General features: G+C 41.0%; 1 long non-coding RNA gene across 3 annotated transcripts in view; it reads right to left on the reverse strand.

Moving 5' to 3' along the window:
- Positions 1-867: 867 nt before the first annotated feature.
- The window catches only part of LOC139045137 (uncharacterized), an 85,511-nt gene continuing 74,327 nt past the window's right edge, over positions 868-12,051 (reverse strand). Inside the window, exons 5-7 of one of the 3 annotated variants that reach the window (XR_011502952.1) lie at positions 11,901-12,048; positions 11,194-11,250; positions 868-8,333 (exon numbers count right to left, since the gene is read on the reverse strand). This is a non-coding gene — a long non-coding RNA (uncharacterized lncRNA). Of the gene's footprint in view, positions 12,049-12,051 lie in introns of all 3 variants that reach the window. The other 2 variants (XR_011502951.1, XR_011502949.1) reach the window with 2 other exon arrangements.

The following is a 12,051-nucleotide window of genomic DNA, read 5'->3' on the forward strand; positions in this document are numbered from 1 at the left end:
GGCATGACCGGTAAGGAAACTGTATCAGACGATGGGAAGACGGAGACCCACGTAATACAGCGGTAAAATATGTGTTAAAACCGCCACTGGAGACAGCGTGAGGGCAGATCAAGCCCTCACTGAGCCTGTAGCTCTAGGGGAAGAGATTGGAAACCGAATTTTGAGTTGTGTGTTGGTTGTACTGATTTCAATTAGGAAGATATTTAAAGGAAAAAAAATGAGTCAGTAAGTAACCGGATGATTTTCAAGCAGAAATAAAAACAAATACAGAGAGAGAAGAAATTTGGGGCATCTAAGAGTTGGAAAAACTAACTGCTTCTAGACCTCAAACAATAGGAAAAAAGATTGAAAATGCCTTTAAGTGATGGCCCTGTGACAAACACCAGATTAAGGGCATAGTCTTTCCCAAGACTCTCATACTCCTGCATGACCTCAAGGATGCTGGCGTTAAGCTGTGTGTATGTAAGAAAGGCGTGAGGGTGAGGAAGCACGCAAAGAAATCAAGATTAATAATTATGTTTAGGAAAGAACTGTGGGTGGGGTTCCTGGCATGTGGAAGTAAATGGATCAGAAGCCTACTAAGTAAAAACATATTGCCAAAGAAATCACAGGCCTGGACTGAAAAAGCCTTTGACTGCTTGAGCCTTAAAAGCATCCTTGGACCCCCAAACTTGCAAGATCAAGAAATGGGCTGAAAAAGCTGCTCAGTCTCCCTGGAGGAAGTCTCCACTCCCACTGCAAACATGACCAAGAAGCAGAGGGACCAGGACAGGCCTCCCAGAGGGCAAAGCAACAACCATGGGGAAAAACGGAGAGAGAGGCTTCTTGCCGAAAGCAGAATCATGGTCAAGGTAAGGCACTTCTCCTCGCTTGAGGTAGGAGTCTTCAGAATTCTTGCACAGTGTGAGTGCTAGAGACCAGTGACTCCTGTGTCCAGAATCTTCTAGTTTTTGAATGGAAGGATTCTTTTTTTTTTAAATAATTATCAAAAATGCTATTTGGCAATAAAATAGGAATGAAGTATTGATACATGTGACAAATGGATGAACTTCAAAAACATTATGCTAAATGAAACAAGCCAGAACAAAAGACCATACATTGCATGATTCCATTTATATGACACACAGGAAAAAGGCACAAGGATGGAGGCAGAAAGTAGATTAGTGGTTGCCTGGCACTGGGGTAGGGTGAGGGATGATTACAAATGGGCACAAAGGGCCTTTTGGGGCTGCTGGAAATATTCTGAAGCTGAATTGTGGTGAGAGTTGCACGACTCTGTTAATTTACTAAAAAGTAATTGAATTGTATACTTAAAGCAGGTAAATTTTATGATTGCAAATTTATTTCAATAAACTTGTTTTTTGGTTTGTTTAAATAACCTGCTGATGAACATGGAGGAAAACAATACACAGTAAGAGTGAAATTTGGCGAAAGCTTTTTGGAGACATTTAGTAATATATATCAAAACTTCGAAGGTTTGTATTCTTTTACCTAGCAATTCCACTCCTAGGAATTTATTCTAAAGAAATAACTGGATACATGTACAAGGTTGTTTCTTGTAAAGTTCTTTATAATATTGAATAAATGAAATAAATGTCTATCGAGAGAGGATTGGTTGACTACATTAGGATATATCCAAATGTTGAAATGGCCTACAAGTGTGATTTTGTTGTGGAAATCTTAATGTGTTTATGTAGAAAACCATCCAACACCAACAGAGATGCAGTTAAAGTATAGTGTTTACAGTATGGAGCCATTTATGTTTACAAAACATGGGGGTATAAGGCTAGAGGGTACCAACTTTTACTTTCCTTGAAATATGTGAATTCTCTTCAGCCACCATGTATTTTCAGGAAAATAGCAACAAAGACAAACACACTTTGGAAACGAGCTTATATTAAAGTAAGATAAAAATCAGATTAAAATTCCATGCCTTCGTTTAATATGCTTGTACGTGTATATTAATTTCCACTAAATTCAGGGATTCTCACCTCCAGTTTGAAAATAGTTAAATTTATGTGCATGTGCGTAACACATTTGATGTTAAATAACCCATTTGACATACATTTCCTTATCTTAATTTCTTTGACATTGATGAAGTAAATCTTATCATTCACCTTCGTTTAATGTGTCCTGTGGGCTGATTTTAACTAATAAGTAGTACCATAAGTAAAACCTGGTCTGTGTTCTGGAGGAGATTCAACTCTGCGATACAGCATACAGGGTCAGAGGATCTTTTGACGAAATGAGCTAAAATAGTCAGATGTGGCTCTCTTTCTGGCGTTAGCCCTTACAATCATCTAAGGAAAGCTGAAAAGAATGTTTAGAGGCTAGATTCCCACCAGGAAGTAAAAGCAGAAACAATTTGTAAATTTCTTTTATATAAGAAAGTAAATATTGAAGGAATTTTTACATCAAATAGCCAGGTAGAAATAAATGACTTTAATCGCTCTTTCTTACAGTCTGTTACGAACACATTTGCTCAAGGGATTTAAGATATTTGTTGACAGACGCGAAAATCCAAAGTAAAGTATCTTTCTGTACATATATCAATCAAATCTGGGATAAAAATGAGTAAATATATCAGATCACATGTCAGAGTTTTCTGGATAGATTAGAGCTGCAACTGGGGGCATATGACGGAAAAAAATCATCCCCTTAGAGGGCAACTATTATCAGAACTCCTCTGACAATAAGCAACAGAAGATAAGCTTATGTATTAGAAAGTAGTAGTGCCTTGCAGTTTATTTCAAAAAGAAGCAAAAGGGCCAGCCTGGTGGCGCAGCGGTTAAGTGCACACATTCTGCTTCAGTGGCCTCCGGTTCACGGTTCAAATCCCGGGTGCGGACATGGCACCGCTTGGCAAAAAGCCATGCTGTGGCAGGCGTCCCATATATAAAGTAGAGGAAGATGGGCATGGATGTCAGCTCAGGGCCAGTCTTCCTCAGCAAAAACAGGAGGATTGGCAGCAGATGTTAGCTCAGGGCTAATCTTCCTCAAAAAAAAAAAAAAATGGAAGCAAAAATAATATAGTGGTAGGTATTCAAAGTTTCAGGTCATGTAGGTATCGACAGAAAACTATGAATTTAAAACAATAAAACCTGAATTGAGAGGTGACTGAGAAATGTGTGATTAGACATCATTTGGAATCAATAAATATTCATAACAATAAAAATACCATGTGTATGTGAGGAAGAGAGAAATACTTGGATATGAAGCACAGGACATTAACTGCATGAAAAATAGAAAATTCTGGGGCTATTTGAGAAATAAAGCACTGAACTTTTATTTAACATAAGAAACTATCATTTCTTTGAGTCTTTCTGTAAATGAGAAGATTAAGGACTTGTCTTGCAACTTCATACAAAACTACGATAAATTTTTAAACAGACAGACAGTATTTAGAACTGTATTATCCTTTTCAACAGGTTCCCATTTTCCCCTAGCTCCAATATCGAAAAGAAATGTCCTGTCTTTTGACTGGGTGATATGTGGTGGCATCTTATTCTTATTCCTTTAGATGAGACACAGGAGAAGCGTTTGCTGGAGAGGGGATCCTCGGGCCCAGGGGTAGCCAGAGGGCCGGGCATCTCACGGTCAGTGTTACTGCCCCTTTGCCCTAGCTGGCTAATTTACTGGCTCCCTTTCTCCACTGTTATTTTGGCCTCCTGGGCACGGGTTTGCAGCTTTGGCTGCACACTGGAATCACTTGTGGAGTTTGAAAAATCGAGATGCCTGGCCTGGCCTGGCCATCTGGAAGTCAGATTTAATTGGCCCGGGGTGTGGCTTGGCCATCAGAATTTGAACGAGTCCCCAGGTGATGCTAAAGTGCAGGCAATACTGAGAGCCATCGCTCTAGTGAGCAATTTTCAGAGGGTCATCCCCCGACAGGCAGCAGAGCAGCGCCAGGGAACGTGTTAGAAATGTAAACTCTTAGGCTCCACCCTAGACCTGCTGAGTCAGAAACCCTGGGAGCAGGGCCCAACCATTTGTGTTTTGCCAAGCCCTCCAGGTGATCAGATGCATGCTGCAGTTTGAGAACCACTGCTTAAAGAAGTGAGCCTCCCACTGGCAAGAGTGAAGCAAGTAAAGAGTGAGTGACAGGCTGATAATTGAAGAGGATTTTGAAGGCTTTTTCCCAGTGTTGAGTTCCTTCACAGGTTTTACTATGTAACTGCTGACATCATGTGAAGTACGCCCATTATGAATGCTTTTCCCGATTCTTCCTCTGAATTGAGGATTTTCAGACTTATTGGCCACCTGGGAGTAGACTCCAGCGAAAATGATGTCCCTAGCTGTGCACAGGGGATGGCCTTCTGTATCTTCTGATAAGACTGAGTCTGAAAAGGAAATCATACTGCTGTCAAGCAACTGAGGTTTTTTTTAAGGTTCTGGCATCATTTGCTATGATCACTGTAGTTATAGGTCTAATTAAAGCCTCTAGTCAGAGAAGTTGTTTAATAAGTATAAATTCCAAGAGAACACTAAATATGCCATCTCCTATGTGGTAAAATCTCCAAAGGAGGTAAGTTTCTTTGGTAATAGCACTGTTTGTCTCTAAATTATTTTCCTTTCTGTATCCTTTCCATATTCTATGAGCTTCCTATTGCTGTTATAACAAATGACCACAAATCTGGGTTAGAGACTCGAGATGGGTTTAAGCTGGGCTGAAATCGAAGTGTCGGTTGGTGGGGCTGCATTCCTTCACTAGCCTCTGGAGGAGAATCTGTCTCCTTGCCTTTTTTTAGCTTCTAGAGACTGCCTGCATGCCTTGGCTCGTGGTCCCTTCCTTCATCTTCAAAGCCAGTAGTGTAGTATCTTTTAAAGCTCTCTCTGACTGATCCTGTCTTTCCATTGTCACATCTTTTTTTCTGATCCATGAGCCTCCCTCTTCTAAGGATCTTTATGATTATACTGAGCTCACCCAGATAACCCAGGATAATCACTCATCTCAAGATCCTTGACTTAGGGGCTGGCCCTGAGGCTGAGTGGTTAAGTTTGCACACTCTGCTTTGGTGGCCCGGGGTTCACTGGTTGGGGTCCTGGTCAGGCACCTATACACCACTTACCGAGCCATGCTGTGGTGGCATCCCACAGAGAAGAGCTAGAATGACTTACAACTAGGATATACAACTATGTACTGGGGCTTTGGGGAAAATAAAAAATAAAAAAAGAGGCAGATTGGCAACAGATGTTAGCTCAGGGCCGATCTTCCTCACCAAAAAAAAAAAAAGAAAAGAAAAGAAAAGAAAAGAAAAAAAAGAAAAAAGGATCCTTAACTTAATCGTATTTGTAAAGTCCTTTTTGCCAGGTAAGATTTGCAGATTCTGGGGATTAGGATGTGAACATCTTTGGGGGGCTGTCACTTATCCAACCACACATATCAAGACAGGAAAGGAGACAGGGAACATTTTCTATGGGAGACCCTTGGAGACTAGACTATAGTAGAAAGCTGAAAAGTAGCTGCTTGAGGAAATCGATAAGGCAGTACATTTCAAATCATTGTGAGCTTAAATATTACCCAGGGTTTTGTAAAAAATGCATATTGCTGAGCTCTGTCCCCAAAGATTCTGATTCAGTGGGACTGTAGTTCAGCCTGGGATCTGCATTTTACATGCCAGCACACATTCTCCCCTGACCGGCAGTGTTCCTGGAGATGATTCAGTGCAGGTCACCCACGGACCACACCTGGAGAAGCTGGCGAGGGGGAGGTGGTGAACAGCACAGAACCTGAGAGCACCGTGCAGCAGCATCATTGTTAACTGCAGGTAAACAGCGGAATTACTGGAGGAACTTTTAAAAATACAGTTTTCCTGAGCCCCACTCGAGGAGATTGGGATTCCAGAGGTCTGTGGAGGGCCAAGGCCTGTGGTTTTGAAAATCCTTCCAGGTGATTCTGACAGAGGACCATTGCTTCAACCTCCATAGAACTTCTCAGTGTCCTGGCGGTCCTACCTGACCTCGCTGTGGCCAGGGGAGTCTCCTATTTCCTGTCTTTAAAAAACGATTCTACCAGCTAATATTTTTTTCTTCGTGATTAAGCTATGGATCATGATAATTTTTTATTTTTGTGTCCCCATTGCTCATTTCTCAGAGCCTGGCACACAGCAAGCACCCAATAAATGTTTCTGGAATAAATCAGTGGTTCTCAGACTTTACTCTCCGACAGAAGCACCTGGAGGACTTGTTCAAACAGATGACCGGGCCCCGCCCCCAGAGTTTCCAGCTCAGCAGGCCTGGCGGGGCCCAAGGATGTGCATTTCGAACACGTTCCCAGGTGCTGCTGGTGCTGCTGATCTGGGGACCAGATTTTGAGATCACCAGAACAAACACAGTTTGAATTGTTAAAGCTCTAATTCTTTTATTACGAAATGAAAATTTTTATATGTGGTTGAAGGATTTAAACTTTTCCCAGTTTTTGAATTGTCCTTACTTTTTCATCATTTTTATTTTTTCCCTTTAAAAATCTTATCCTCTAGAAATTGAAAAAGAAAATCGTATTTCTCCAGTGATAGCTGTCCTAAAATGTTTTATTCTTTATTTCTTCTCTATTGGTGAATTCTGTAGAGACAAAACAATGGAAAATATTTGGGGAGCTCCTGTCGATAACGGATGCTTTCAAGTGCATATCTTCAACATTGTGGATGCATAATCTCACAGGAAATTATCTTTTAATCTGAAGATTTGATTTGCATTTTTGCTTGTTTGCTTAGTTGGGGTTTTTTGGTCATACTCCTCAAAGTGGGTGGAAATGTAAAGGAAGAGAGTCACACACATATCACGAGGCCAGTTACCGCTAGAAACAGAGCACAATTAAGAAAGATAAGTACTAAGGAGGGATTTGTCCCGTTTGCCTGGGATGCGGTAGTATATCCTTTTTATTACTGAAATAAATATAAAAATCATCCTGTATATATTTTCAGGAAACTATTTCTTTGAAAAAAATAGTTGACTTTTTTCCCTGTATTTATCCAGCTAGAGCTCATACAGAGGGGACTGATACCCCTGATTTGTGCTTTTTCAACCTGCAAAGTCCTTCTTAGGATTTAAGGATAGCCTTCCTTCTTCACACCAAATTATAACAGTGCACTTTCCTCATAAAATACTCCCTGAAGGAGGGATCAGCTTGCAGACAGCCTTACATCTTTGAATTTGGCTATATTAACAGTTTCTGGTGGTGAAGTAATAAAAGGTATTGATTTTATTTATTGTACTCCCATGAAAAGGCTGAATAACTGGATTGATGGGATGGAGGATTGCTAAAAATATTTTTATAGGGTTTGGAAATTTTAATCTCCTACACAGTGCTGAATTTGACTATGTTGCTGGGCTGCCAGGAGGCATCTTATAAACAGACTGTTGCAATGAACTACTCTTGCGTGACCGTCAGTCGTGAATACATTTTTATTGAGTGCGCACCATGTTTGCAATACTTTGTTAGATCACTTTCTATCTCAACAGGTTTTGTTTTGCCTTTTGCATGCTTTTAAAGGATACAAATTGATAAAAAAAATTGGTAAAAATAATTTTATCATTACCCAAAATGGGTATAGTCAAGTTAAAACATTTAAGATAGTTTGTATACAATGAAAAGCACAGATCGTAAACGTACAGTTGGATAGATTTTGACAAAGGCATATACTCCTGTAATGCACACCCTTGTCAATCAAGACACAGACATTTGTATCACCAGAGTTGCCTCAAATCCCCTCCCAGTCAATCCCCCTCGCTCCCACAAATAACCGCTGATCCCGTTTCTATCGTCTGCACTCTTATGTGTGACTTCTTTCACTCGGTCGAGTTCTTCTGAGATTCATCCCTGTTCTGGGTATCAGCAGTCAGTCCCTTTTTATTGCTGAGTAGTATTCCATCCATTGTACAAGGCATGGGCAAACTTCCTACATTCCACTGAGGCTTCCCCAACAGAGCAAGAGAGCAGGCAGGATTGAGGGCTATCCTTTATCACCTCCACCCCTCATACATGTAAGCCATTTTTCCCTGAAGTGCAACCCCTGGACTTCCTTCATCAGTATCACTAGCACTCTACTATTCGATCTGATCTTATTAGATCAGAATCTAAAGACAGAGAAGAGGGCCTGGTATTTCTAGCAAGCTCACTGTGGAATACTTAGGAACATTAATGATTGACACTATTGCTTTAAGCAAATATTTTGCGAATAGAAAGTGTTAAGGAAAGGGCTGGAAAAATAAGAAACAAAGTGGCCAAATTGCTCCCAGAAATTCACGTCAATGGACTGAACTAAGCGGGTTTCCAGGATCACAACAGGCAGCTGACTGTGTGACGTGACAGGAGCAGGAGTCCTGGGGGCTGCCTAAGTAGAGGAGAGAGAGAGAGACTGGGATGAGCAAGTCACCGCACCTGTCTGCGCTGGAAAAGAGGGGTCTGGGCAAAACAGCGGAGGAACAGGTGAGAAGGGAAGAAAGTCAGACTGTGAGTGTGTGGTGTCTCACAGGGAGAGAAACAGATTTCGGTTTACCTAAAGAACCAAAGCCGTTCCTCGTTTTGTTTTCCCCCTTCCCTCTCCGGCCCCTGCTGCCTCCCTGGGGGCTGCCAACCTCACCTGTTTTTCTTTGTCGTTGCCTCCCAGCAGAAATGTGAGTACAGCTCGAAATTAAAAGAGCAAAGCCTATCAGTGCTGCTGAATCACTGGTTGAAAAAAGCAGCTCAAAGAAACGGGATCTTTTCTCACATATATGGTGATAAGGTGCTTAAATGCCAACATGATAAGAACAAGATAAATAAGAGCCAAAAGCCCTGTGATGCACCCAAAAATGTCAGGCTGGCACCACATGCTGTCCAATGCAATGTTTGGGATGATCTAGGGGCTGGAAGAAGAGTATGTGCTTTTCATTTACACAATTTATTCTTTTAAAGCATCAAACTGCTATGAAACACTTCCCCCACTGCAGCGGTGAAGTGTCTGGCCACGCCATCCCTGCAGTGGTGCACGGACCCCGTGCACAGATACACACATGGCTCGTATTTCATCTCTTTGTTTGGGGCTGCTGGAGGCATAGCTCCTCGAGGGGCTGTCACCTTCGCCCAACAGCCCTGGAGGCGTGGCTCAGAGCAGCTCAGGCCACTCTGTATCACCAGGCTGATGCATCTCCACCCTCCAGGCACCTGGGGCCCTGCCCTCCTCTCTTCTAAGGGCTCAGTGGGGACAAGGGAATTGAAGCCATTCTGACCATTATCCCAGCCAGCCCTTTCCCCTTTTCAAGGGAAAAGCTTTTACCCATACTTAGGTCCATTGGGTACTTTAGAACACAGGATGTATCACACATCGTTAGTGGAATATAGTCTAACAAAACTACGAAGAAATCTTCACCTGCAGTGGTCTCATCGTTAGAAGTAATATTCATATATTCCATTATTCTATGTTATTTTGAAATTATTACATACATTATACTTTAAATAAGTAATTATGTTACTCTTATGTTAGTGATAACGTTGTTAAGAACCATAATTTTCATTGGAAGATAGAGGAGATTAAGCGTAAAGTTAAAAATAAACTTAGATCACTTTTGATTAAACTTGAATTTGAACTATTTGGATATTTGAAATTTGAACTTGGTATCTCAAAGATTCAAATATATTTGAATTTGAGATGTGAATATAAATTCATGTTTTTAAACGTTTAAAAATTTTAAACGTTTAAAAAATTCAAAATGTTAAAATACCCTAGCTCTGTCCACTGAAAAGACCCCATAGCAATGACAACCCAGTAACAATGAGCATGTTAGCTCCCAAACTGTGGTCTCTAAACATGATTCCCTGCTAAAAGGAACTGGCGATTCTCGGAGAGGTCACTGGTTCCAGATGCGGAGTGGCAAATGACACACTGAGACTAGATCATCTTGTTATGCTAGAAAGCAAGGAGGCTGTCCACAGGCCGAAGGTGGACAACTTTATCATCAAAAAGAAAAATGGGGGCTGGCCCCCTGGCCGAGTGGTTAAGTTCGCGCGCTCCTTTTTGGTGGCCTGTGGTTTCTCCAGTTCGGATCCGGGGCGTGGACATGGCACATCCAGAAGGACCTACAACTAGAATATACAACTACGTACCGGAGGGCTTTGGGAGAAGAAGGAAGAACAAAAAAAAGAAGACTGGCAACAGATGTTGCCAATCTTTAAAAAAAAGAAAAATGACAATTGATTGAAACACACTAATTAAATAAATATCCCTGAATTTATAATGATACTCAAAAGAGAAAGCCAAAGCAACTAACACAACTCATGTGCCGCTACTGGAGGTAGTCTAGCGACTCTGTACTCTGAAAATTAGCAACTACAGGTAAAGAATTAAGTCTTGATCTGCCTTTCCTGCCAAAACTCTATTTGCAAGTCACAGAATAGCTCTAGCTGATGAAGGAAGACTCTTCTTACAGAAGTATTCTAGATAGTAAATGTAGAAAGAATAATGGAATTAGAAAAATCACCTTTTTACAACACCTAATAAAATAATTCATTCAAGCAATAAACATCTATGAATGCTAAAACTAAGAAACAAAATATTATTGAGGAAACTAGATATTCCGAGGGAGCCAAAAGGTCACACTACAACTCCACAACTAGGAATCAACCAGTCATGGCCTAGATCTACTCATCAATCAGCGTTGTTAAAAGCAGGGCAAATTGATATTTTGCATTTCCTGGTGTGAGGTAATATGAGGTACATAGGGCCACCTGGGAAGCGTCTGTGCCAAAAGTGTTAGTCCTGAATCTAATCAACACTTTATATCTAATTCTGGGTTACAGAGACATAGGAGATGGAAACAGGTCAAAAAAATCAGCAAAATCTAGAATGTCGTGGGACAACTGATGCAGGCTCTTTGAGAAGTTACTGTCTGAGAAACAGGTGACTGGGGAGATGAACATGCCAGACAAAAAAGAGACTTGAGACATCTCAACCTCAAAACGGCAGCAACAGAATCGTGTTCGTTAAATCTGTATCTTGAATTTGCATATGTATTTTAGCAAAGGATTGTGGTTGGCTTGTTGACTAATGTAGTTGCTTCTACCAACCTCTTGTGAAGGAAGGAGCTGGCTGTCGATTCCTGCACCCCTTCCCAAGTTCTCTGCCCTCCCCTTCCCGCCTCCACTGAGGTCCAGAGGGGACAAACTGATGAAACTGATAACAAGCAGAGGGGCATAAACTGAGAAACAGTTCTTACTCAAAATGGAGCTTGTGTGAGGCAGTCACAGATTCTGGCGGGTCACAGAGTCAAGTGCTGTAATAAAAACCAGATAATTTTGCGACCAATAATAACAGTTATAGTCACATTTCCTGAGATGAAAGTAATCAAATCTCCTGCTCTGTCTGTGATGGTGATCATTGCGCACTGTGCAGGACTGTGCTGCAGGGGTCTAAAAAGAAATTTCCCCCGAACTGTGTGTAGAATATTAATAGTCGATTAGCGCTCTCTCTCGAAGTATCAGATAGAGGTGGCTCTAATGGGAACAGTGGTCCAAAACACAAACCCCATTTAGTCAAGCCTCTTGTTTAAAATTCAGAACATTTTTATATACATGTACATATGTGTGTGTATATGTGTGTATCCAGTTTCATTTGACTTATACTCACACTGTCAGAATTATTCTGATTTCTTTTTAAAAATTTTAACTGGATGAGTTTCTTATTGAATCATAGTTAGAAGCTGAAAAATTCCAAGTTAGTAGCAGAGATTAAGTATCCCTAAAAGGAATATCAGAGTATAAAATAAATTTAATTATGTAATAGGCCATAATCTACCTAGATCAATGATCATTTCTACTTTTTTTTTTTGGTCACAGATTCCTTTGAGGATCTTATGAATATTCAGGTTTCTCTTCAGAGAAAGATGTAAATATGTGAAAAATTAGTCACAGTTTCAGAGGGTACCTGCCAACTCCCCACTGTGGCAGATTGCATCCTCCAAAGACAGCCACAATAATAGCTTCCGTCCCACAGATTCTTCTGCAGTGTGACTTGCTGCTTTCCCATCAAGAGGTGGAGTCTAATTCTCCCCTTGCTTCTGGGAAATGATTTGCTG

Source organism: Equus asinus, chromosome 4, assembly GCF_041296235.1.
Source record: "Equus asinus isolate D_3611 breed Donkey chromosome 4, EquAss-T2T_v2, whole genome shotgun sequence".
Classification (NCBI taxonomy): domain Eukaryota; kingdom Metazoa; phylum Chordata; class Mammalia; order Perissodactyla; family Equidae; genus Equus; species Equus asinus.